Raw genomic sequence first — 24,831 nt, forward strand, 5'->3', positions numbered from 1 at the left:
AGTGACAGTACACACACACACACACACACACACACACACACACACACACACACACACACATCTTTTTGAAATTATTTCCAGTGCTGTGATAATTATTTACAGAAAGCTTGTTAATGGCAAACTCATTTGTTGCTTAAGTTCCAAAGCAATAGCAGCTAGTGTCTGTCATGGATTTATGAGTTCACCAATGGGCAGCTGCAGGGCAGATGGGAAGGTGGGTTCTCAGTCCAGGTTGGCTGGATCTATCCATTGCCATGAGCTCTGGGATCCTTTTGATGGATTGGGCGCCATGTTCTAGACACTGTGGAAATAGCATTAAACAGGTAGAAATTGCTTCAAATCTGATACGATAAATCTCGTGAAATGGGATTGGTAGTGTGACTTGGGGCTGCAATTATGGGTAATGTTGTTAGTGGGAGGCTGTCAGGGAAAGCCAAGAGAAGGAAGTGGTATTTCAGCAGAGAGTTGAAGTCTGAGTAGGAGTAGGCCAGGTGAAAGGGAGTTACATCAAGAGGAAGAAACTGCATGCACTAAATTCCTGAACAAGCCAGAACCTTCCCCATTCAAGGAAGCTGAGGAGTGAAGCATGCCTGGAGGAGTCACTGGAGATGATGAGGACTGGACAGCAAGGCTCTGAGAGACATCTCCCCCCACCCCCACCGTGTGAATGAGGAAGTCAGCAGCGGCATGCAGCTAGCTGCTGTGGCCACCTTCTGGATTTGAAGCATTCCTGTCTTCCAGGCCTTCTTTCAACCCTGACAGCTGACACCCAGTCAGCAGATCTTCAGCCCAGACTGGCTTTTTGTTGCTCCTTTACTGCTTCAGATCGTTTTATAAGGAGTTAGCCAGGATTTCATTTTTAACCTTAAGGTTAAAATTGCCGCCATAGGTAATTGCACTGAAGAGGACTCGAATACTTGAATCTTTTTTTTTTTTTTTTGGCCAGGCAGAGAGCCACAGGAACAAACCTTATACTGCCCAACTCTTTAAGGAAATATCTTCAGAGAAACTCTCCCCACCCCACCGCCTCCCTCAGCTTTGGGTACAATTTCTCTACTAGATTTTTCATGTTTTATTTCTTGACTAGTCTTATTGGCTACTCATTTCCCCCACTTTAATGTTTTCTGCATCTCTCTGTTGTTTCACCATAACTAGAAGCAATGAGTTTTTATTTATTTATTTTCTTTTTTGCCTGTCGTGGGGCTTGAACTCTGGGTCTGGGTTCTGTCCCTGGACTTTTTTTTTTTGTTGTTCACGGCTAGCACTCTACCAGTTGAGCCACAACGCCACTTCTGGCTTTTTTTCGAGTAGTTTATTGGAGATAAGAGTCTCCTGGAAGGACTTTCTGTGCTTTCCTACCCAGGCTGGGTCCCAAAAGTGATGCTCAGATCTCAACCTCTGAGTAGCTGGGATTACAGACCTGAGCCACCGGCTGCAGGCTAGCAATGATTTTTTTTTAATGTAAAGTAAAAAACAAAGCCCTAATGACCTAAGCGTGTACATCTTCAGAATAACTTATTCTAAAAGTATGGTTGAAAATGCCTACCTTTTCCAGGTTCCTTTGTAAAAGATATCTTTTCTTTTGTGCAATTTTTTATTTAAGGAAACTTCAAATTAGCCTGAAGTTTGAAATGAAGGCAAAATGAAATCTCTGTAACTGTGTGAAGAAAGTATTTTAAACCAGGGAACTTTTTTTTTTTTTAAGTCTTTGGCAACATGCCACGGGGCTGCCAAAGACAGCTTCAAAAAGAGTGAAGACCCCGGGCTGATTTTCATGGATTAGTTAGTATTTCCCTCCTCCAGATCGCTCCACTGCTCAAACCTGCAGACCCACAGGTGTGAACGGAGCAAGGGAGGAGCAAAAGCTCCAGTGGGGGCGTCCTGATCCCCCCGCCCCGCGTCTGTCTCCTCCCTGCCCAGGGCACTGGCATTCTTCTCTGGCTCTTTTGTTTCGCAGGGTCCAGCTCCAAGGCCAACTGCATCTCCTGGAAGGCATTCAGCCAATTCTGCTGCTTCCTCTGTCCACCCCCCCTCCCACCGCCCCAGCCCCCAAATGGCCGGTCCTCCACAGGTTTCCAGATCCTGCCCATCTCCACCTTCCCTGATCCTTCCCTCAGGTGCAGCCAGGCTGGTGAGGGGAGGGGAGGGGATCTTCCTGAGCCCCAGGGCGAGGCGAGCGTCCTGGGGGACGCCCTTGGGTCGCGGGGGGGGGGGGATCTCTCGGTGAGCCTCCTGTCCAGGTTCCACAGCTCGGGGCCCGGGGTTCGGAGCAGCGCCCCGCCGGCGACGGCGCGCGCACACACGCGAGCTGCGGGAAAGTTGCTGGGAAGCCCGGTGGATGGGGCGTCATCGCCTCCTAGCAACGCTCCTAGCAACCGGGCAACCTCTGCTCCCGCTGGTCCAATGCGAGCGCAGAGGAGCCGCGCGCCCGCCTCGCCTTCCCAGCCCAGAGCGAGAGGCGCGTTCAGAGACGCAGGGACGGACCTGCCGGAGCCAGGGCCGCCGCGCCGCCCGCCCGTGCGCCCGCCGCTCCAGCCGCAGTCCCGCCGCCGCCGCCGCGCCGTCCGCGTCCGCCCGCCCGCCCGCCGGGACAGGAGGCCAGCCCCGAACCCCGCGCCTCCACCAGACAGGTGCGGGCGCCGGCCAGGGATCTCCCGGTGAGTTGATCGTCCGGACCAGCTAGGGGCTGGGGCCGGTCCAGCGGGAGCCCCCCACCCGCCCCCCAACCCCCTTCCCGGCTGACTGGGTGGAAAAGTGGCCAGCCACAGATTCCCCAGAGATGAGCTGATTTGATTTATGAAGGGAAAAAAATGAATATAATCTTCTTGGACATGTTTCTAGAAGATTCCTCTGGATGATCACCGTTGGGGTCCTGTTCAGAAGTTTTCAACCCTTGCCCCCCACCCCCCATCCCTTTGCCTTGGCGGTCAGTGCGGGGCTGGCAGGGGGAGCTGCAGGCAGCTCGTGGTTAAGGCTAAAAAAACAAAAACGACAGTGTAATTCTCCAATAAACAGAATCCACCGGAGTCAGGAGAGCTCCGTTCTTGTCCGGTTCCTCATCTGGAGAAGGGCCATTCGGCCAGCTGCTACTCAATCTCCTGAAAAGTAACCATAGTAACTCACCTTTTTTTTTTTTCATTCTCCTTATTGGCTACCCATCTTGTCTTTGGGAAAGCTCATCTCTCTATATATAGAAGATGATGAGATCTCTAAGCATATATCCATGCAGAAAAGAAAAGAAGGCAGTTAAACATGGTCCTCTAAAGAAAGAAAAGAAACTGCCTTTTGAAGAAATACTCTCTTGAAATATGAAATGGCAATGGGCGGTTTCAAATCCTGTAAGAAAGTGTGTGGTGTGTGTGTGTGTGTGTGTGTGTGTGTGTGTGTGTGTGTGTGTGTATGCCAGAGAAAGACCAAGCCCCCCCTGTTTTGAGTTAACTGTTGCTTTGCTACTTTAGGGAGAACTTGCAGAAATTGTACAAAATCTGGTATTTAAAAACCAATGAAGGCTATCCAATTATTTTTCGTTTTTATTTCTGTTTTAAAAAATCAACTCATGGGTGGTCTTCTGAAACTAATCACTCAAGTAAACAAGTTACCTGGTTGTCTCCAAATTTCTTAAGATAGTCAAGATTCTCCTTGTTTTTTTAAACTTAAATCTGGGGAAAATTGATTGTTATTGAAGGTCAGTCTGTCTGTCTATCTATCTATCTATCTATCTATCTATCTATCTATCTATCTATCTATTTATCTATCTATCCATCCATCTATCCATCTATCCCAAGTTAGCCCTGACCCTCTTTTGTGTCCTATTGCAAGCTTTTTTTTCTGATTTGATAACCAGATCCTGTCAGTGAAGTCCTGACTTGTCTGATGTTATTTGTGTGTTTCTTGTTTCAAGATCTCTGGTAAACCATTCATGAGCCTGAGGCTGTGAGAAATGCTTGCTGCATCAAGGAGAACTCTCACCAGATTTCCTGAAGCTGTCCTAGAAATATACTTTGCAGATTGAGTCAGCATTACCAGGTAATCACTAGCTGAGAAGAAATGTCTGTTTAAATATGTATCCAAAGAAATAAATGCTAATGCAGCATTACCATAACTTCCAAGATCAATAAAAGGGTTGTTTATGTAGATGGTTGCTGGGTAGAAGTCAATATAGGTTTTGTGTATAAAGGATATTTATGGGCTGGCAGGTTTTTTCCCCCATAGACTCGAGTGAATAGACTGGAAGAGTTAGGGAGACTGGCTCTGGGAACATGTCAAATGGAAGTCTGAGTACATTGGTGCACATCTGGATGAAAGAAATGACGAGCCCCCCCCTTTCCCTGTTGCTTGAAGAGGTTGTGGTGCTTTAAATTTAATGTGCATTAAGTTTGTGATGCTAGAAACCTGTCTGCACTAAGCACTTGACACTCAGTGCTTAAGAGGGACTCTGTTGTTTACACAAGCACTTGGCTCTCCAGTACAATGTAACTGTCACATGTGCTGTGCTATATCTGTGCGCAAGAGGAAACTGCCAGCACACGGCAGTCAGTCTCCTTCATAAATATATTTCATGTTGCGTTTTTGCCTGTTCCTTAGTCTCCTTTTATTAAAAATAAAAACGGGATGCTTTCCATTAAAAGAGACCCACTTGAAATTTTACCTAGTCCTATGGTATGGATGTGTGAATAGCATGAGGGGTGACATTATTTCTCTCTGTAATCACTTATGGCAACATCTGTAGTTTAAGAATAGTAAGCATTAAAGATAATCATTTCAACCATCAAAAAAAAGTTAAGTGTTGAATTCAGTAGTCTTTAGTAACACCCACTCTCATTCTTTCTTCTATCATGCTTAGTCTATTTTATGGTGAGAAAAAAATCCAAAGAGAGGGATGAGATTTACTGTCAACTGCACTGAGGTGTGTATAAGTTCTGTCTGTGTTATCACTCTTAGGAAAGCTTGGGCAAAGTAGCCACAACATTTGGTGATGTTCATGCTTTCCTTTCCTGCCTTAGTAGTTGGGATATGCATCATCTCTTATGCAATTCACATAGAAGTTTATATATCAGTGTCCTTTATGTGAACTAGTTTGGCTTTCCATAGAGACCCCTGTTGCTATCCAAAGGTCAAGTGAAAAAGGTTATTACATTTAAATTTTGGTGCTATGATGAATAATATCCATAACATATTCAGTGCAATGTTGGTAAACAGATATTCTTAAAAATCATTTGTCAGAAAATTATTTAGTATTCAGCAGACAATAAAAAAATTAAATCAGTCGACATCATTATACTATATACCTTGAGGGATCTACAATTTGAATGACTTCACCAGTGAATGAAAAATAAACAGGGATTTTTGGGGGGGGATGGAAAATTTGAATTTAAAGAGCTTGATATCCTTATCATGCAAATGCCAGCTATATTGTACATGTTTGAGTCAGAAAGGGGACCTGTGCCAAGGAGCATAGAGCTGAGATGGGGCTGGTTAAAAGTGAAGCTAAATTCTAATATCCCCCCCTCTTTTTCTTTTTTTGCCAGTCCTGGGCTTGGAATCAGGGCCTGAGCACTGTCCTTGGGTTTTCTCAAAGCCAGAGCTCTACCACTTGAGCCTCAGCACCACTTCTGGCTTTTTCCTATGTATGTGGTACCAAGGAAACGAACCCGGGTCTTCTTGCATGCTAGGCAAACACTCTACCACTAGGCCAAACTCCTGGCTCTGACTAATTTCACTTTTTATTCTTCCTATGCTCACTGAATTTGGAAGCCTTTAGATGTGAGCAAACACTTACATTCAATGTTAGGGCGTGGTACTTTCATCGGATGTAGGAGATGCCTTGAAGCATGTCTAAAACTTTTATCAAAAGAAAGAAGCCTTTCCTCCCACACCTGAGCTCCCTACCTGTGACTCGTGACAGCTGGTTTCAGCAGTCAAAACACTGACATCGGGGCTGGGAATGTGTAGAGTGCTTGTAGCCCTAGGTTTGATTCCTCAGTACCACATACACACAAAAAGCTAAAAGTGGTGCAGTGGCTCAAGCGGTAGGGTGCTAGCTAGTCTTGAACAAAAGAAGCTCAGGAACAGTGACCAGTCCTTCAGTTCAAGCCCCAGGACTGGCAACAAACAAACAAGCCACTGACATTCCAATAAGATCCTAACACCAAAGAGTACCCAGCTCAGAGCATTCTCATTGTCAAATCCATACATTCTTCAGGGACCCAGGGCAGTGGGGATAGGAACAGAGGAGCAAATTGACCCAGACCATTCATTCAACAGGAAAGCTAAAGAAAAGAAGTCTACTTCACATAATGCAATGATTTTTAGCATTTTCCCCCTTTTATTCCCTACTTAAAGTTCTACAGTGGCCCATAAAAAGCCATTACATTTACTGCACTAATTCTCAGTGGGGTTGATGGAAGACATTATTGAAAAGCATTAGCAGTTTATTAACGCATCTTAGCCTAATCTTTAGAAAATAAAAGACTTGTTTTTATATGACAAACTGAAAATGATAAAAATGCAACAAGTTTTCTTAATAGTAGAGATACAAGAGTCTTCTCAATCAGTGCTTTCTGGGGATGAAGCTGGGAGGGACCCGAGTATAGGGTAGACTCTAGGCTTAGCAAAAGGATTCTTGAGGTGGGGTATCAAGAAATGCTGGAGATATTGCAAAGGGAGTCTGGAGGCTCCTTTCTGTCCCCAGGTATTATTTTGTCTTATCATTTTATAGCGCACACTATTTAATGAGGAGGATAAGACTGAGCATTGGCTTATATTGCCTGGTCTTGAACGTCAGCCTGATTTAACTAATGACACAGCAACATCTCCTTAGGAGAAAGCACCCAGGGAATGAAGATCATTTCACTGCTCCTCCAGGTGGGAGCACAGATCAGGTTCCATATTGAGTGAGCTCAGAGATGCATTCAACTCCGTACACAATTTTCAAACATTTGCTCTTAACAAGCAAATGCAATGACAAGTTCCATCTTGAATTTTTCTATCCCCTCCTGGTTACCAGAGCAATATTCACTTGCTTAGATGTTTGTGGTGCTAGACCCGAATGCCAAATGGTGATGGTGGTATCAAATGAAAGATAAGAGTGAAGGATGTAGTTTAGTAGTAGAGTGTTTGTCTAGCATGAATGAGCCTTGGGTTCAATCACAAGCACTAAAGGAAAAAAGGTAATATAGATGATACAGATTGAGCACTTCCCAAAAGGCCATTGTTGTTCATAGATCAGCAAGTCTGGCTCTTCTCTGTGTACCAGTCTCAGTGCCAAAGGAGATTATAGGACTGAGCTTTTTCTTTGATAAAGAATGGATATTTTGTCAGCTAGTTATTGAAAACCACATCTGGCAAGGTTATTGGGCAATATCCTTACGGATTTATTCATTTCCACTCTCTTGTACAAAGGGAAAGGGAACATTAAGTCCCCCAAATAAAAACTTTGCTTCTAGAAGGTGTTAAATCACAGAGTGCATCTAAGACATCTACTGTACTTGATCACTATCTTTACTAGGTCTAGGTTCTTTTGGAAAGTTGGCTTAGTTCAGCATCTAAGATAACTTTGTTACTGCCTGGCGAATCGTATCTCATTTAATGATGCTCTTTTTTGTTCAGAAACCATTACCAGTGGACTAAGATGGGCTGTGGAACTACTGATGTTCTGTTTAATATTATATGCCTGAGTTTGGGGCTATGCCAAGAGACATGGAATCTGATACCAGACAACACTGCTGGTATTTTGAGACATGCTTTTAAGTCATTGGCTGTCAGTATCTTTGGAAGTTCCTATGAAAGTCTTCCAGAATCTTCAACGTGTGGGTAATTCTAAATTGCCAGTAAAGTCAATATTGTGCCTCAGGAAGAGGATAAATCTGAGGCAACAGATTGCTCCATTGATTTAGAGCTTAAAATTGGCACTAGGCTGTGACACCCTAGAGCACATTACACAGAAAGGTGCTGGGCAAGTGATTATGAGAGAAGTGTAGCTGATGGAGTATTTTCCAGTGTCAACAGAGCTAAAGTCTACAGAAAGCACAGCATCGCAGCCTTGAACTTTGTACCAGCCTAGCTTTGTGAATACACTTCTGAGTGTTTTATGCAACCCGTTCCTAGCACCGAGGAGAGGATAAATGCCCTATATATAACAGTGCTGCTAAGTAGGATATGTATTTATGATTTCCAAAACGAGGTCACTGCAGTAATGATATATAACATTTATTGAGCAGAAAATATGAGCATCTGTGATTAGGCATTGAGTCAATATTTTTTAAAATCTCATCTAGCTGGATGCTGGTGGCTCACACCTGTTATTCTGGTTATTCAGTAGGCTGAGATCTGAGGTGTATGGTTCAAAGCCAGCCTGCACAAATGAATCTCTTTATCTCCAGTTAACAACCAAAAAGCCAGAAGTAGAATGGTGGCTCAAATGGTAGAACCTTGATCAAACAAGCAAAGGGATGGTATGTAGGCCCTGAGTTCAAGTCTCAGTACCAACACACACACATGTGCACACACACATCTCATCTAATTGATATAAAACTCAATGAGTTTGATATCGTTCCTCCATTTAAAAGATGAGAAAACTCAAACTCTTTGAAGTTAAGTGTCTTGCCTAAAGATAGGAAGAAAACAAATGATTGTAGAGCTAGTATTGAACTTGCGCTGTGGGACAGGTTATGCTAAAATATTTTAAGCTGTGTACCAGGACGACAGAAGGTAGCTGATTGTGGCTAAAGAGTTAAGTCTTAGGTCTTGATGAACAAAGCTAGTCATGGCTCTTGAGAAGAATATTCCACCAAGAAATCACTATTCAGATAGATAGGGACCCGTATTTTTCAAGGCACCTACCAGGCTATCATTGTACAAAGAGAAATTAAGATGTTTATGTAAAGCTTTGCCCACAGTACAAGTCAGTTGTTGATCAACAACAAGCTCACTTTTTCCCGACATTGATAAGCCTCCACTATCTTTCTGTGGTCAGTACACACACACACACACACACACACACACACACACACACACACACACATCTAATTTTTTCTTTTTGCAATGTGTTCATTGACTTGTTAGGGGAGAAAAGGAAAACCCCATGGCAATTAAGAGATGTTAAACATACCACTTCTTCACCCTCTGTTGGGCTTGTTCTCTGAAGAAGAAAGGATTACTATGATAGTGTTGTTCTTTGGCCATTGTCTGTTCCCTCAAAGTGTTTATAAATTAATTTGCTGATGATATTTTCTTAATGTCCTATGCCTGGGCCATGTACCAAATAAAATCACTTGTACAATAACAGGATTGGAGTTGTCTGGGGGTAGAAATAGAATAATGAGACAAAACATTTGAGCAATCTTTTGTAATTACATTTTAAACATTTATTTGAAGAGATAAGTATAAATTGTACTGTACCAGACACTAATGATGGGTGGTCACTCTTTCTGTGACTTTTAATTTGTTGCTTGTCAAAATTTTACATTGTGAAATGCATCAGAGCCTGGCACAGATATCTTGTCCACCCGGAGGTTACAGCATTAAAAACAATTTTAATATTCAAGCCAGCACTAGCCATTTCACCTTGAGAGATAAATTTAGGTACAGCCTAATTCAGTTTTATAATTTATATACTGTTCTCAAAGCTGGAATAGAAAGACAAAGTCATTTAGCTCTTTTTGGTCTATTTTATCAGCTTTATTAGATTTATAGGCTGGAGTTGATTTTTTAGCTTTAGGAGTATGGTCAACATACAAAATTATATGTCCTAACTGAGTAACAAATGAGTTCTGTTACGTATATCCCAATTAATTTTAATTATCCCAATGAGTATATGGATGTTTCATAAGCAATCTATATTTCCATCACCCCAACATGTATGACCAATGGGAGCAAACCAGAAACAATTTTTTCAGCCTTTCTGGAATCTGTACTCTATTTTTTAACCTGACTATTAGAAATACCTTATTGCAGTTTTTCAATTGTCTAGTTACAATCTAGCGTCTCCAGGAAGCAAGGCTGCATTTTTGCTTCTGTGTGATTGATCTGTGTCCATGGGCACTTACATCAGGGCTATTGTTTGAGCACTTACTATGTCCTAAGCATAGTGCCACTTTCCATGAATTAATTCTGTGATCTTACAAGCCAGGACATTTCTATCTCCACTTTTCAAAGAGGGTTTGTGGTGAGTTTATGGACTTCGTGCCAGGTTAAACAGTGAAGAAATGGCAGACTTGGAGTTAAACCTGCTTCAAAACCCAACTCTTATCTATACCCCAGCCTGTAAACCAGAGGGCCCCTCCAATCCACTGCTTCCTCATCTGAACACAGAGGAAGCAGGCCACATTATCAAGAAATAGTTTCCATCCTTAATTTTTTTTTGAGTTTTAATCCAGCAGGAAAACAGATGTATGAACTTAAGTTTGTTATATATTTTAGCCTAAAAGTTGGCTAGAATCATCCTCTAAAATTGGATGTGGAAAGCATTACAAATAGCTGAACAGCCGGCAAAGAGGTAACTGCCAAGCCCATACCAGCTGTGAAAGCTTTTCAGCATTCAACAACCTATGGGGGTGGCTTTCTTTTTTCTCTTTTAAGAGCAATAAACTAAGTGGCACGTGTATTGTCCGCAGAGTAGCTCAGTCTCAAATCCAGACTTCTTGAGAACTGTCTGATGCATTCTGCATCACCTGAGGCTAACTGCTTGAATACAGCCAGACAATGAACTTTGGAATCACTTTATATACATAGCTTTGTCTTGATCTTGGAGCCCGAACAATAAGTCTGCCTGACATTTGGCTCTTCAAGCTAACCTTTCCTTTCTTATATTACTCATTGAAAGCTTTTTAATTGGTCATAAATGCTGTAGATATTGCATTATTTTGGGAGATAAATTGAGAAGACATTTAATATATATTCTTCACACATATATGCATGTATGTATATTCTTCACATGTACATATATATGTGTGTATCTATACATATGAAAACAATGTTTGCTTCTGGTAGAATTGCTCTCATTTCCAAGGCTTTCCACACTCTTCCCTTCACTGTGGTAACTCACTGGACATTCCTGAAAAGAGAAATCGGTGACCTGTCCAGCCTAGGATGCTAATAACTGGAATCGATGCTTCTCAATGTGAACCTAGGGATTCCTGTTGAAAAGTGACTTCATTCTTTACTCTCTAGTTAAAATGTGGTCTGGTTGTGTTCATGAAGCTAAAGCATCGAAGCCAGGGAAGTAATAGCAGCCACAGAAAAAAAAATCAATCGAGCCAGTTGCTCAGCATTTTGATCTTAAGGCAATCAATGGATTGACTGATTTCAGCTTGGCTTTTGTAGCACTTAAGTCCACTCCTGTAGTGCTGTCTGAGGCTCCTAGCATGAGGTTCCCAGACCAGCCACACTGGAAGCAGCCGGAAATTTGTTTAAAATTCAAATTTCCCATTACCTCCTGAAGACTGGAGGGAGGGATAAGGAGGAGGACAGCAATTTAGTGAAATGAGCCCTTCAGGGGATCCTGGTACTCCCCAATATTTGAGAACTACTATTACATTAGTCTCAAAGAAGTAGAAATAAATATTTCAAGGGATAAACAAAATGTCATCACCTAATTATTTCATTAAGTATTTTAAAAATCCTTCTAAATTAAATGCAGTTTGCTAAGACCTAGTCATTCATTCCTTGGTTTTCATATACCATCGTTTTGTTCTTCTCCACCCATCCTCTCTCAACACTTTGAAGGCAGTGAAAAATCCACATTGAGTCTTGCTTTTAGATTCAGGGATTGCATACATAGAGCAGGGCTAGAGGCACAGTGCAGGGGGAAAGGTGCTAGCTTACCAAGCACCAGATCCTCAGTTCAGATCTCAGTACTGTCCTTCCAAAAATCAGCCATTCATTTTGTTTCAGCCATCATTCCCTATCACTTTTTTTTTTTAAAGGTAAGACACATGATTTAAGAGTTTTGATTCCACTAACAAAACACCCTTATAATTTAAAGTTCTCTTGAGGTTATAATCCACAGTGCTACCACTGAGAATTTAGAGTGCTTTATGTGTGAATTTTAGCTTCCCTTTCTTGTTCAGGAAAAATCATCCAGCTATAAAAAGTTGCAGGAAACTTTATCCAGATGTCAAGTTAGAGGAATAACCAGTAAAGTCATGTGCTTGAAGTATATTTTAAATATTTAACTTAAATATAAGAGATTTTCATTTTGGGGTGAAAAGTATCAAATGTCTTACTCTACATTGTCAGCCTCTCACTTTGTGAACTGAATGATTTCAGCAAAGACATTATTTGACAGTATAAACGTAATATAAATTATGCTTAAATATGAGCTTTCTTTCTGATCTGATTTCCTGAGGTTGAATATCCACTGAACTGGACTCCATTTATTTTCAGAATTCATTCATTGCTTTGAATATATTGGAAACTATTTGGCTTTTGGTTGAGCCTGCCTCCTTTTTGTGGTCTGAGTGCCACCTAGAGTATACTCAAGGAACTACCTTCACTGGATTTCTAGAAAATTTTCTTGACTCTGGAACTCTGTCTTTCTTAAACAAATCAGTTAGCAAGATAATTAACATGTAGAGATGGAAAAAAGGGAGCTTTAACTACTTTAAAGAAGCTGGGAGCTATAACTACTTTAAAGAAGCTCTGAAACAAGACTGCTTATCCTGATAGAAGAAGACCATGGTTTCTGGAACAGTATATTAACAATAGTATTTTGAAAGAGAAAGCAAAAGATTTCCACTTTCAGATTATGCCAAAGTCAAGTTTACTAGCCAGAGCCTTAGACAAGTGTCTTTCATTTCCTTATGATGGGTTTCCATTAAGTCACATGCTAGGATAATGGTTATGTTATATCAAGGTCAGAGGGTTTAATCCATAGATCGTTATTTAAAAGAGTAATCATGTCACCAACCATTTTTATGTAGGTGGTGATAACCTAGCCACATTAATATTTACTGTACACTGGGAAGCTTGATAGAAGAAGCAGTTTGCTTATCTCCTCTGATTATGTTTGTAAACTGATCTCACATTGCTGTTAAAAGGTATGGAATTTAAGAGTTTTAGTGTTTTGACTTCTGAAGGGCAATAGAAGCAAACAAACCTGACTCTCCAAACCTACATCATCCATTTTGGGTCTGCCACGGCCCTTTGAATCACAGGTCAATGAGCAATGACCACAGTTTCTGGGTTGTTCAGCCAGGAGAGGCTAGCCATTTCTGGGTTAACGATTTCCCTTTTTACAATTACGGTTTATATTATAAAATAGCCCTTGCTATAATGACATCTGTTTTTTTCTCTATTTTGTTTAGCTTATCCAAGAAAAGTCTTAACATATTCATCAACAACGTCGAAAGTAGCCTACTTTAAGAGGAAATATGCAGAAGAAGAAGATTTACATCAAGATTACCATGGGTATTTTCCAAAAGTAAGGATGTATTTTGTTGTGTGCTTCTTTTCTTAAAAGTATGAATGGTGTCAATAACAAAAAGCTCCCATTTTCATTTTCTTAAATTTTTATGTTCTGTAGTAGATGTACACAGGCAGTGCTGTTTAACAAAGCAGCTTATGAATCCAATGCATCTTATCAATGTCACCCCCTTTATCATTCTCACTCCATATCTTAATTTTGTTGTATGTACCCTGAGTTCTTGAGTTCTTGATTGCATTCTTAGTTTGCATTTTAAAAGATTGCATTTACTTTGCAGCACCTGATATTGCCTGAGGACAGGACTTGCATCCTCAAACTTTCTCTAGAGAAGCTCAGGTTTCTAGAAGATCCAGAAACGTACTTAAGAAGGTCTGTGTTAATTAACAACTTGCTGAGGAAACTCCATCTAGAGACGGAGAAAGAGCGCTATGAATACTTTAAAGAAGCTCCCTGCTATAAGACTACTTATTCTGATACAAGAAAACGGCTGAAGTTTATGGTACAGGAACGCTGTTCCCAGTCTCTGTATTATGAAGAGCTGCATTCGTACCATATTGTGCCTTATGCTTCGGAGAATGCAATTTATGGAATGGGCTACACAAGCAGTCCCTTGGAGCAAAATTCTCAGTTGCTTATTTATAAAATGAATTAAAGTAACTGTTAAGTCCATTGCTAGTTTGTTTCTAAATGCCTGAACTGTTTAATAGTGAAGTTATTCATATAAGGCACTCATGACAGTGCACTTGATATCAGACAAGATGCATGCTCAGCTGGTGGGGGGCATTATCATGGGTATTTTCTCAGCCATCCTAAGTACCAGCAAATTGAGTTGAAAATATGTCCACATATCATCAAGCAGTCAATCGGTATGTTAGAAGCCAAGATTAAAAAAAAAAATAAGGTGTGTAGAAAGGGATCTATGTTAAGTTGTTACAATGACTGTAAGTTTTAACCCCACTTCTACCCCTTTTCCAAATTCTATCACTCTTACTAAGAGAGTACCAAAAAGTAACACATTAAACCACTCCGAAGATTAGGACTGGATGGAATCTATTTCCTGTAGGATCCAGGGGAGATGTTAATTCTTTCTGAAATGTTTTGGCTTGTCCAGCATTGTGCCAAATAATTGTTTGATGTGATTTTCCTTTTACTATTCCCGGCAGTTGAGGAAGGGCAAGCACTCACTGTTCCTTCCCTTATTGAATGTAACAACTGGGTACTCCACACTGTCCTTTTTTTGTGGGGAGGTGTCTTGATAGAATTTCATAATCCAGCAATTGTACATGGGCTTATTTTTAAGTTATAGGGTTTTGGTTGAAATTTGTGCTGGGTTTTTAAGAGTTTAAAATTTATTTACAATGTTTCTTTTTTTATAGGCTGTGAAGCTCAGGATAAGGGTAGTCAGTTAAAAGAAGTTTTTATGGGTTGATAGGTTTTTTATTTTTGAAATCTTATGTGCAAAAGTGGATGAGAATAGAAATTCTCCATAGTGTTATTTCTTCTTCTAAGAAGGCATTGAAGTCTGCCTGATGGGATTTTGCACTGATTTTTGTATGATAGCTGAGCACTCATTATTTGACAAAATATTTCAGAATGCCTTTGGTAGTGAAGTTTAAGATAAGTCCCTCTATTTTAGGAGTTCAAAGATAATTATTTAATGAGCCAGATAGATTCATGAGATTGCTGGAAGTGATTCACACTGTTCTTTGAGGTTTGAGTGAGATGTGTGACTTCTGTGTCTGGAGGTTTTGTCCGACAAAGCATATCATTTAAAGACTTGCAATGGACTGGTAAAACAGATTGGGAAAACTAGGTGCCAAAGGTATATTTAAGAAAATACCAAAGACTTCAAGATGGCAGTGTTGAGGATAATGAAGATCAGAATGTAAAGTTAGGATTGCATAGGACATTTGTGAGTACTGTGAAAGGGTTTTGGAATGGTTGACTTATTAGCATAAACAAACAGACTTCCTTGTGTATAGCAGTGAGCATCAAACACATTACTTTAAATGATTTTACAAGCTTTTGGTAATCATATGCCTTTGCTGTCTAAGTAACCTCCCATCTTCTCCAGCTGAAGGCTGGCTCGTGGCTGAGAGGCTGTTTTTCTAGTTAAGGGAATGTTGTGTTTACTTTCGATTGATACTTAACTTGAGCCCGCTAATGAATCACCAAGATAATTAACAGGGACCCATTTGGTGTAAGGAATATTCATGCCCTAATTAGCTTGCATTGTTGAAGGCTACAGAGATATATAATTAATAAATGTCAGTCTTTTTATTTAATTGTTCAGTCAAAAATAAGAATAAGGCTTTTGGAGAAATTGAAAAATTATAACTGAGGTAAAAAGTTAAATGATGATATAGTATAAATGATGAGATAGCTTTAAAATCCAGACATAAGTAGTTATAAAAATTTTAAGGCAAAATTTGGCACCAAAGCTTAAAATTTTAATTTCTTTTTTTTTTTTTTTGCCAGTCCTGGGCTTGAGCTCAGGGCCTGAGCACTATCCTTGGACTTTCTCAAGGCTAGAGCTCTACCACTTGAGCCTCAGCACCAGTTCCGGCTTTTTTCTATGTATGTGGTACCAAGGAATCGAACCCGGGTCTTCGTGCATGCTAGGCAAGCACTTTAACCACTAGGCCAAACTCCTGGCCCCTTAATTTCATTTTTTATAAAAGAAAGATCCTATTTCTCAGAATGCTTCTTTTACAATAGAATTTCTTTTTAAAATGGGGATATCCAAGACTCTACATTTGATAGGATAATTAAATGATCATATCTCTAAAAATAGGATCAGCTGTCTAATACTTTGAAATTTTTTTTTTTTTGAAATGAGCACTGGGCTTGATTTCAGACAGTGTCTCTAAGAAAGAGATAATCAGTGCTGATTGAGGAAAGCTACTGCTGAAGTTGGTTGAGGATAGAAGTATACATGGTTTGAAATAGAAAAGGAAAGGAGAGAAAGTGTGTGAAATTATAATGTTTAATTTATGTTAGAAACCTAAATGAAGCAAGAACTCTTGGGCAGAGAGCCAGAAACAGATATAAACATCTGTATTCTCTGATGGCATCATTAATAAAGTTCTCTCATCCATACGTTCATATATTAAATGCCCTAGAAACCAGAGGTATTTGTGAATATGCTTTTTTTAAGATATGTGTTGATTTCAAAATATTTCAGAGTTGAATTTTTCTTAATACACAACTCGTAGATAAGCTACTAACAAATGCCATCTTGATTATTTAAAAACAAACATTATTTTTAGAGCCAAATATGGTGATACATGCCTGTAATCTCAGCACTTAGGAGGCAGAGACAAGAGGATTGAGTTTGAGATTAGCCTGAATTTACACTGGTGACATAGCAAAACTCCATAGCAAAACAACAACAAAAAAGTTTTGTATTTATGCTCTATAAACTTGTCTGAGATACATAATAAATTACTGTGATGTTATGACAGCCAGCTGATATGTAGAAAAAAAGCCTATGTAAATTTTCTTTGCTGACCCCTTCCATGTGCTTTATTATGGAAGATGCAAAAAAAAGTTACAATAGTTTTGAACATGGGTTCCCCCCACTTTTTTTTTAAATGGTGACAAGAGCTACCATTAGGAAAAGGAAGTGATGAGAAGAAATCTGAGTGCTGTTGATGAGAATGATCCCTCTGTACCCTTCCAGCCTCCAGGCTAGAAAAGAACATGAAAAAGTAAGGCAAGAAAAAATAAAGTGAAAGACAGAAAGGCAGGAGGAGCCAAGAAGTGAGAAGGACAATTAGGAAGTGAAAACGGTCATTCATTCCAGATGAGGGATGTTGCTTATTTGCTGTATTCAGTTATCCTTTCTGTAAAACACCCACCTACCTGACCTGGCATTGATCATTTTTTGTCACTGACTACTGGTATAGAAGCCTAGATTCTGCCCAGTGTAGATGACATTGGAAAGGTGACATTACTACAAAATGCTCCTTGAATGGATCAGTCTGGTTAGAAGAACAAAGGGACCAAGAAAAAAATTAGAAAATCACTAAGTTTGGCAAAAGATTCAATGGTGAACATATCTGAACAGATGAATTCAGATTCCTTATCTGTTTATCAGTGTGCATTATACAATTTAAACAAATTTTGGTGTAGAAGGACTTGGAACGAAGTTCAATTGACAAGCACTTATTTGGGGACACATAAAGGGAACACGGTGCAGGGCTGAGATACGGGAGTAAGCTCCTATGCTGATTGCTGAAGGGAGTTGCTGAGCTAATTTGGTTCTGATGGTTGGACAAGAGCTCTGTACTGAGAGGAACATGGCATCTGCACTTCTTTCTAAATGGGAATGGCTTTCAGTCTGTCTCAAAAGTGATGGCCAGTGAGAAGCTTAGAGGACAGGAAGGTCTGTGATCTAGAGTGGAGGGTGGAAGATGTATATACATTACACATGGGAGTATATGTCATACTTTGAAAGTATCAAGAAAGTCACTATGGAGTGGGGAGGTAGAGCTGGCTTTAGCTCATCTCTAGGATCTCTCTGTGGATGGAAGTGAAGACAAATGGGTACAACCATTTCTTCTGCATCTCACTATCTTCATAGTCTGTGACAGAGAACATGGAGTCCGTGGCAATGTCCAAGGAAACCCTTCAGGGAGGAACAGAAGTAGCCCGGAAGTTGTATAGTGTGTACAAGGTCAGAGGCAGCCTTCCTTCATTTACCTTGGGCTGGTGAATTGCTTAAGTGTCACCTCAGAATTTCCCAACAGATACTAATACTGGTATCACCATCCTTCTGCTCTCCTAGCTTCCTTTCTCTAAATCACATCCACACCCTCAGTTCTCGTCATCCATGAAGTGGACGTCATTATATTCTCCATCTCCATTTGTCCCTCAGCACCGACACTTATTGGCTCAGAGATAGTTGAGGAAAAGTAACTATTTGCAACCTTGGCTGCATTCCTTTGAGAAAGGGTTTCCAGAGGATTTTAAACTAGACTTCATTCTAGCAACATGATCATCATTGGATGGACACAACTCTTTGCAAAATGACACTTCATAGTCATTAAGTAGTTGTTTACTAAGGTGATTGTCATGTTTTTATAATTCAATGGAATGCCTTGTATGTGTTTTGCTAAAGAAAATACGTTGGAGACAATGGAAAATTGTATATATAATCCATTCAAGCAGCTCATGAATATTTCTGTAACCTGGGTCAATTTAATTTACATAACCTGTGCCAGTTGAATTTACATATTCTTATTCTCAAGCTTCTTACAAGATGGAAAAGTGTCAAGTTTATTATTTTTTTTGTAAAAGTGATTGCATTCCTGGTTGAATATTTGAGACAATATTCTCCAGTAACTCTGTCTTAAGATTTGCTTTGTGGTGGGGTAGATCAAGAACATTCCTTTATGTTAGTGACTCTTGAACGCGTTTGACCATACAATACCCCAGGGACCTTGTTCATATACACATTCTTTTGGTAACTCTGGGATGGAGCTCAAAGTCTTCATTTTGCAAATATCCTAGGCAATATGGATGGTGTTATTGACGTGCTTTGAGTAGCAAGACTTTCTATTATTTGAGAATGAAAATATATAACAAGTTTGTATTCATACTTTCAAAGAATATATGTTCATTTTAAAGGAAGACATAACAGGTAAAAGGCAAATGCCATGAAACCTTCAAGCCAGTTTTCTAAATTTATCACAAATATTCCATTACCTTATAAAGTACAGAGTACATGATTATGTATGAATTTTTTTGTTTCTTCTTTTTCTCCTCCTCTTCCTCCTCCTCCTCCTCCTCCTCTTCCTCCTCCTCCTCCTCCTCCTCCTCCTCCTTTTCTTCCACCTCCTCCTCCTGCTTCTTCTTCCTTTTTCTTTTTTCTCTGGTCCTGGGGCTTGAACTCTGGGCCTGGGTGTTTTCCCTGAGCTCTAGTTACTCAAAGCTAGCACTCTACCACTTAAGACACAGGGTCACATCCAGATTTTTCTGAGTAGCTTATTGGAGATGAGTCTCACAGACTTTCCTCCTTGGATGTGGAAGTTTTATCTACAGTCATGTAACATTCTGATCTGTTAGAAGATGACACATAATACATTTATTCCTCCCTTGAATTACATCCAGTGAAGGGAATTTCCTTTGGGAACATCAGACATCAGAGCTAGCGTGAAATTGTTCAGAATTAACATGAATTTGATCATCTCTGAGCAAGTCTTACAAAGACATTCTACATTTGATTCAGAACTCGAGGGCTAAAGAAATGATGAGCCTGACCTAGAAAGCAGCACCTTCTTGATTCTTCTTTTTTTGTCTTGAACTCTTCTCTGTTCTATACTAGCTCCTGCCCCTACTTCCTGTTTCTCCCTAAACCATGGAGAATTAATGTAAATGAGAGTCACATAAACTGTCCAATATGAGCATGCCAGGTGATATTTTGGGGGGGGGTCAGGTTCTCTTTTGGCCATGAACTTTTTTGGTATAACTATGTGAAATGATGTGTCATAAATTTGTCTTAACCATTAATGAAGGAAGAGAAGCAGAAATTTACTTTTGTGGGAATGCATTCAAATATGAAACAGATGGTGTTCTACAACGTTTATTTGAGAACATGTGTATCTGTTACATAAGCTAAAATATGTCTTTTTCACATTTAAAAAATATTTGGGTCATGATTTAAAAGTTTTTATTGGACTGTTTTTTCTTAAACTGAGAGGAAGAAGAAAGGCAATTGTATTTTAAACACATTTGACATGTTACTAATAAAATTTTATTTCTGGTGAAATATAGGTGCTTTTGTTAAGTAGGGGAGGTGGGATCCTGGATGTTTTCAGCTAGTTCTTGACTTTTTAAAAATGTCTCTAACTTCCAGAGGTCTCATTTGAAAGGATATTGAAAATGATATTTCTTTCCACAGACTGCGTTTAATACAAGGTTTGCTGAAGAGGTTGGAAGCTATTCCTAGTTTCCTGCACATTTTCTCCACTGAAATTGGTCCTGAAACCATTGTCATGTAACACCCATCATTACAATCATGACACTTACTCTACTGAGGGCCTGTTTATAGGTTCTGACTATGTACCTCAAAGTCGAGATGGTTACTCTTCCCTAAAATTCACAGGTGTACACTTGGTCTCTCAGCAGATAAGCCAGGTGAATGAATGGCAGGCAGAATGCACCAGAGCTGCATTCCTTCTGTCTCGGGTTGGTTTTCAGCTTTGCAAACTAGGAACAGTGAAACCCTTAGTAAACCAATGCCATCTGTGGACACAAGGGGGCAGTGTAAAGTCTTTCCAAGCACACTGCATTTTCTCTGTGTACACCCAAGCAGATAAGTTATTTGAGATACTCAGCGACAGCCAACCTACGTAAGTGACAGGGGCTTTCATGTAGGCATTAGAAAAAAAGAAGCACAGACAGACAAACACTTCCAAGATTATATCATGAAGAGCCAACCAGTATCTTCCAGGGATGGAGTGACCGCATGTATGTTGTGTATTATGTGTGCACCCTGTAGACATTTGTTATTGTCTAAGCACACTTCATTTCATTGCTCCCAAATAGTCTGCATTTTTTCATTTCTATTCTACTTTAAAAATTAAAATTCAGCTGGGTGAGGTGGCTCCCGTCTGTAATCCCAGCTACTCAGGAGGCTGAGATCTGAGGATCGTGGTTCAAAGCCAGCCCAGGTGCTAAAATCCATGAGACCCTTATCTCCATTTAACCACTAGAAAACTGGAAGTGGCGTGGTAGTTTAAGGGCTAGGGCGGTAGCCTTGAGCTGAAGAGCTTAGGGACAATGTCCAGGCACAGAGTTTAAGCCCCATGACTGACAAAAGAAAAAATTAAAATTCATGGTTATATATTTCTTTCCTATTGGAGATACATAGACTCGAATAGAAATATCATACACAAGCACATCATACAAAACCATACACACACCACACATAAAACACACATACATACTATATCATACACTCACACCATATGGTTCACCCCGATATAAAATCACCAGTTGCAAATCATAAGCTTCTTTACCAATGGCAATTAAAGGTAAAAGAGCAATTTCCTCTCCCATAACATCCGCAAAAAACTGAATAAAGACAACCCAGTTGAAACTTCGTGATAAAGCTGTAGCCACAGAAAAGTATTTTCATTATCCTTCTCCTGCATAAATCCAAGTTACATGGAATTATTGTTGCTCCCTTAAAGATGATTTTTAGTTCATACAGAGTAGAATAGTGTTCACTTTGGCCAATCATAGTCGTAGGATGTGTATAGTTTGTAAGGAAGATAAGGGAGTAAGTCTTACCTGTTGTCTTATGTTCCCTTTGTATCAGTGATAAAAAAGAAATGGATCACAATTCTTTAACCATCAAATTAAAAGGACCTTATTAGCTGGAAATACATCCTTTCTCTGGGAAAAAGCTTTCGCTAAGCAGCTCCAGGATCCACTGGATCGATAGCCAGCTTTGGGCCCCAGAGTCTACTGTAGCTCAAATGTCAATGTGACATCGCCATGGAAACCAAGACTGTTTAGGCAAAGAACAACTTGTGGTCACTGTGGATAGAACTGTCCCTTGACAGCTGACATGTTCTCTGGCCTGTCCCATTTTTATAAAACCCATGTTCATTCAAACTCTGCTGTCTTTGTTGATAGATGATTAGGATCTAGGAACAAAACAAGAACAAAAATCCCCCTAATACACTAAGGAGCTGGCTGACTAGTTTGAATTATGCACTGTCAATGGCACAGAAATGCCGTTGTGGCACAGATGGAGAGAGCACTCCGCCTGGAAGGAGACTCCTTCCAAGTGAAGAGAAGGCCTCGTAATCAACCTAGACAGTGGGCACAAATGTGACAAAGACAAATCCTAGAAAAGAACCCTGGGCAAGAGCCCCAAACTTAAACTGTCTTGCTTGTCTTTCTTTCTCTGGGTTTGCTGTAAGGATGTGAGCGCCTTTCACAGAGAGGCATGAGACTACTGGCATGCTCACCATGAGATTGCACGGACACCTGCACTGACTTGCTGTCATCTGAAGACACTTTGGTGTATCTTCACCAGCTCCTGGCCTCTGCTAGGTCTAGTAATGTTGCTGGGAGAATGTAGGTGCTTCCTTCTGCCCCAAACTGGATGCCAGCATGGGAAAGCAACTGGAGGCAAAAGGGAGGCATGCATGTGTGTATTCTTATGCTTAATGTCACACACTTCTGCGGTGATTCCAGCCTTCTCTCTCTCTCACAGCCATAGATCCAGCCCCTCCTGAAGCAATGAATCTGCCTGTCAAATGCATATGCATCTCCCAAAGAGAAGCTGTAGGCTAGCTATGTAGTGTGTGTATGTGTGTGTGCGTGTGAGTGTGCTGGAACTGAGGCTTGAACTCAGGGCCTAGATACTGTTCCTTCGTCTTTTCACTCAAGGCTGGTGCTCAACCACCTGAACTACAGCTCTACTTGTGTTTTTTGGTGGTCATTTGGAGATGCGAGTCTTTTGCATTTATCTATCCAGGTTAGCTTTGAACTTAGATCTCAGATTCAGCTAGCTATGGGTTTTTGTTTTTGTTTTGTCTTATCAGTCATGGGGATTAAACTTAGGGCCTGGCATTATCCATGAACTTTTTTATTTTTATTTTTTTAGCTCAAGGCTAGCAGTCTATCACTTGAGCCGTAGCACCATTTCTGACTTTTTCCTCAGACATCAGCCTCTGAGCAACCAGGATTACAGGTGTTAACCAGCAGCAGCCAGTTCAGCTATGAAATTTTAATCTTCACTTTTCACCCAACAGGCTGAGATCTGAAGATTGTGGTTCAAAGTCAGCCTGGGCACAAAAATCCATGAGACTTTAAAAAAAAACAACCTCTAACCATCAACATTCTAGGAGTAGGGCTATGGCTCAAGTGGTAGAGTGCTAGCTTGGGGCAGAAAAAACTAAGGAACAGCATGCAGACCTTGAGTTCAAGCCCCAATACGAGAACAAAACCACACCAAACAAGAACCCAGACAAACTCCCTTCACTAGATGCTTATGGTCAGAGAGAATTTACATTCCAAAGGAATAGCTAAGGCACAGATGAAATGACCAGATAGACGCTCTGTTAAGTAAGCTGGGATAGTAAACTGAGTACAGCCTTAGCACGTGTGTGCTAAGGAAGGCAGTTTCAGGATGGGAGGAACAGGACAGGCCTTATCTCTGTTGTCATGGGGAATAGCCACGGCCAAGGGCATCGGAGAGCACATCCTCTATCTGGTAAATCAAAGAAATACTATGCCCAAATCAAATAACCAAAAGAGATGGGAGTACGGTGTGCTAGTGTTTGAGTGCTCTGGAAGATGGGAGGATTGGGGATGAAGACTGCTTTATCACCAGGACAAGCTTTCAAGGAAAGCAGGGTCTTCCATGAAATTCACTGAAATGAAAGCAAGTGATACATAGGTGGATATATAATTTAGGGGTTCTTGGAGAAGGTGGCTTAGTGGTAGAGTGCTTGCCTAGCACATATGAAAGCCCTGGGTTCAATTCCTCAGCACAGAAAAAGCTGAAAGTGGAACTGTGGCTCAAGTGGTTGAGTGCTAGCCTTGAGCAAAAGAAGCTCAGGGACAGTGTCCAAACCTCAGGACTGGAAAAATAATCATAGTTAGGGGTTCTTAATTTTATACTCGGGACTTAGTTGACTTCTTTACAGATAGAGTCTGGTATTTTTCATTGGACCATTAAGGCTAAAAGTTAGCACATATATAGACCAATATATTGGTAAGGATTTATTTCAACTAGCATTTATAAATCATTTATAAGTCAATATACTGGGAAGCAGAAAGTAAGTTCAGATACTTGAAAAAGACAGTATGGATTTAGAGAATACTCTCTTTCCTTCCCTGCCCCCTTCCCTTCCCTCTCTTTGTATCTCTTTATATCTCACTTGTGTCTCTGTCTCTGGAACTAAAGATCAGTGTTTGTACTTAAGTTCTAAAAGGCTCTAGTTTGAAGGCCGATGGTAGGAAGTTCCGTTGTGGTTCTTGGCTGTGTGTCCTCCTTCTAAAGCCTTGGATGACTGGATGGCTCGGTTTTCATATGTCAAACATGAAGATCCCGCAATGAAAAATACATCTGCTAATATTTTTGAAATTACCTTTATTACACTGACTCATGACAGACGCATTTCTGCTGACATTTCCAAGTCCAACTGGAAGAGGAATGCTTGATTAGCCGCAGCCCGAATTATTCAACTACAAGTAATTTCAGTGGCTTAACACAAATTACTGAAGTATTTAAAGCACTGAATCTCTCCATCTGCTTTTGCCTGATAATAGCTGAGGTTGAATTTAACTACAGCTTTTATTTTTTTGGGGGGAGGCATATCAAATAATTGTCAACCATCCTGTTTTTTTAGATAATGGGTTAGTTCAACAATTTCTAACAGAAT

The 24,831-nt window shown here is 40.4% G+C and overlaps 1 long non-coding RNA gene across 2 annotated transcripts; it reads left to right on the forward strand.

Moving 5' to 3' along the window:
• Positions 1-2,400: 2,400 nt before the first annotated feature.
• On the forward strand, positions 2,401-15,333 carry LOC150054535 (uncharacterized). Of its 2 annotated transcripts, none has more exons than XR_016537551.1 (4): positions 2,401-2,657; positions 3,902-4,026; positions 13,305-13,420; positions 13,701-15,333. It is a non-coding gene; the product is annotated as an uncharacterized LOC150054535 (long non-coding RNA). The 2 variants fall into 2 exon arrangements; XR_016537552.1 differs by lacking the exon at positions 2,401-2,657 and adding an exon at positions 3,003-3,105.
• The last annotated feature ends 9,498 nt before the right edge of the window (positions 15,334-24,831 follow it).

This window comes from Megascapheus bottae, chromosome 14 (genome assembly GCF_031878675.1).
Source record: "Megascapheus bottae isolate mThoBot1 chromosome 14, mThoBot2.hap1, whole genome shotgun sequence".
Lineage (NCBI taxonomy): Eukaryota > Metazoa > Chordata > Mammalia > Rodentia > Geomyidae > Megascapheus > Megascapheus bottae.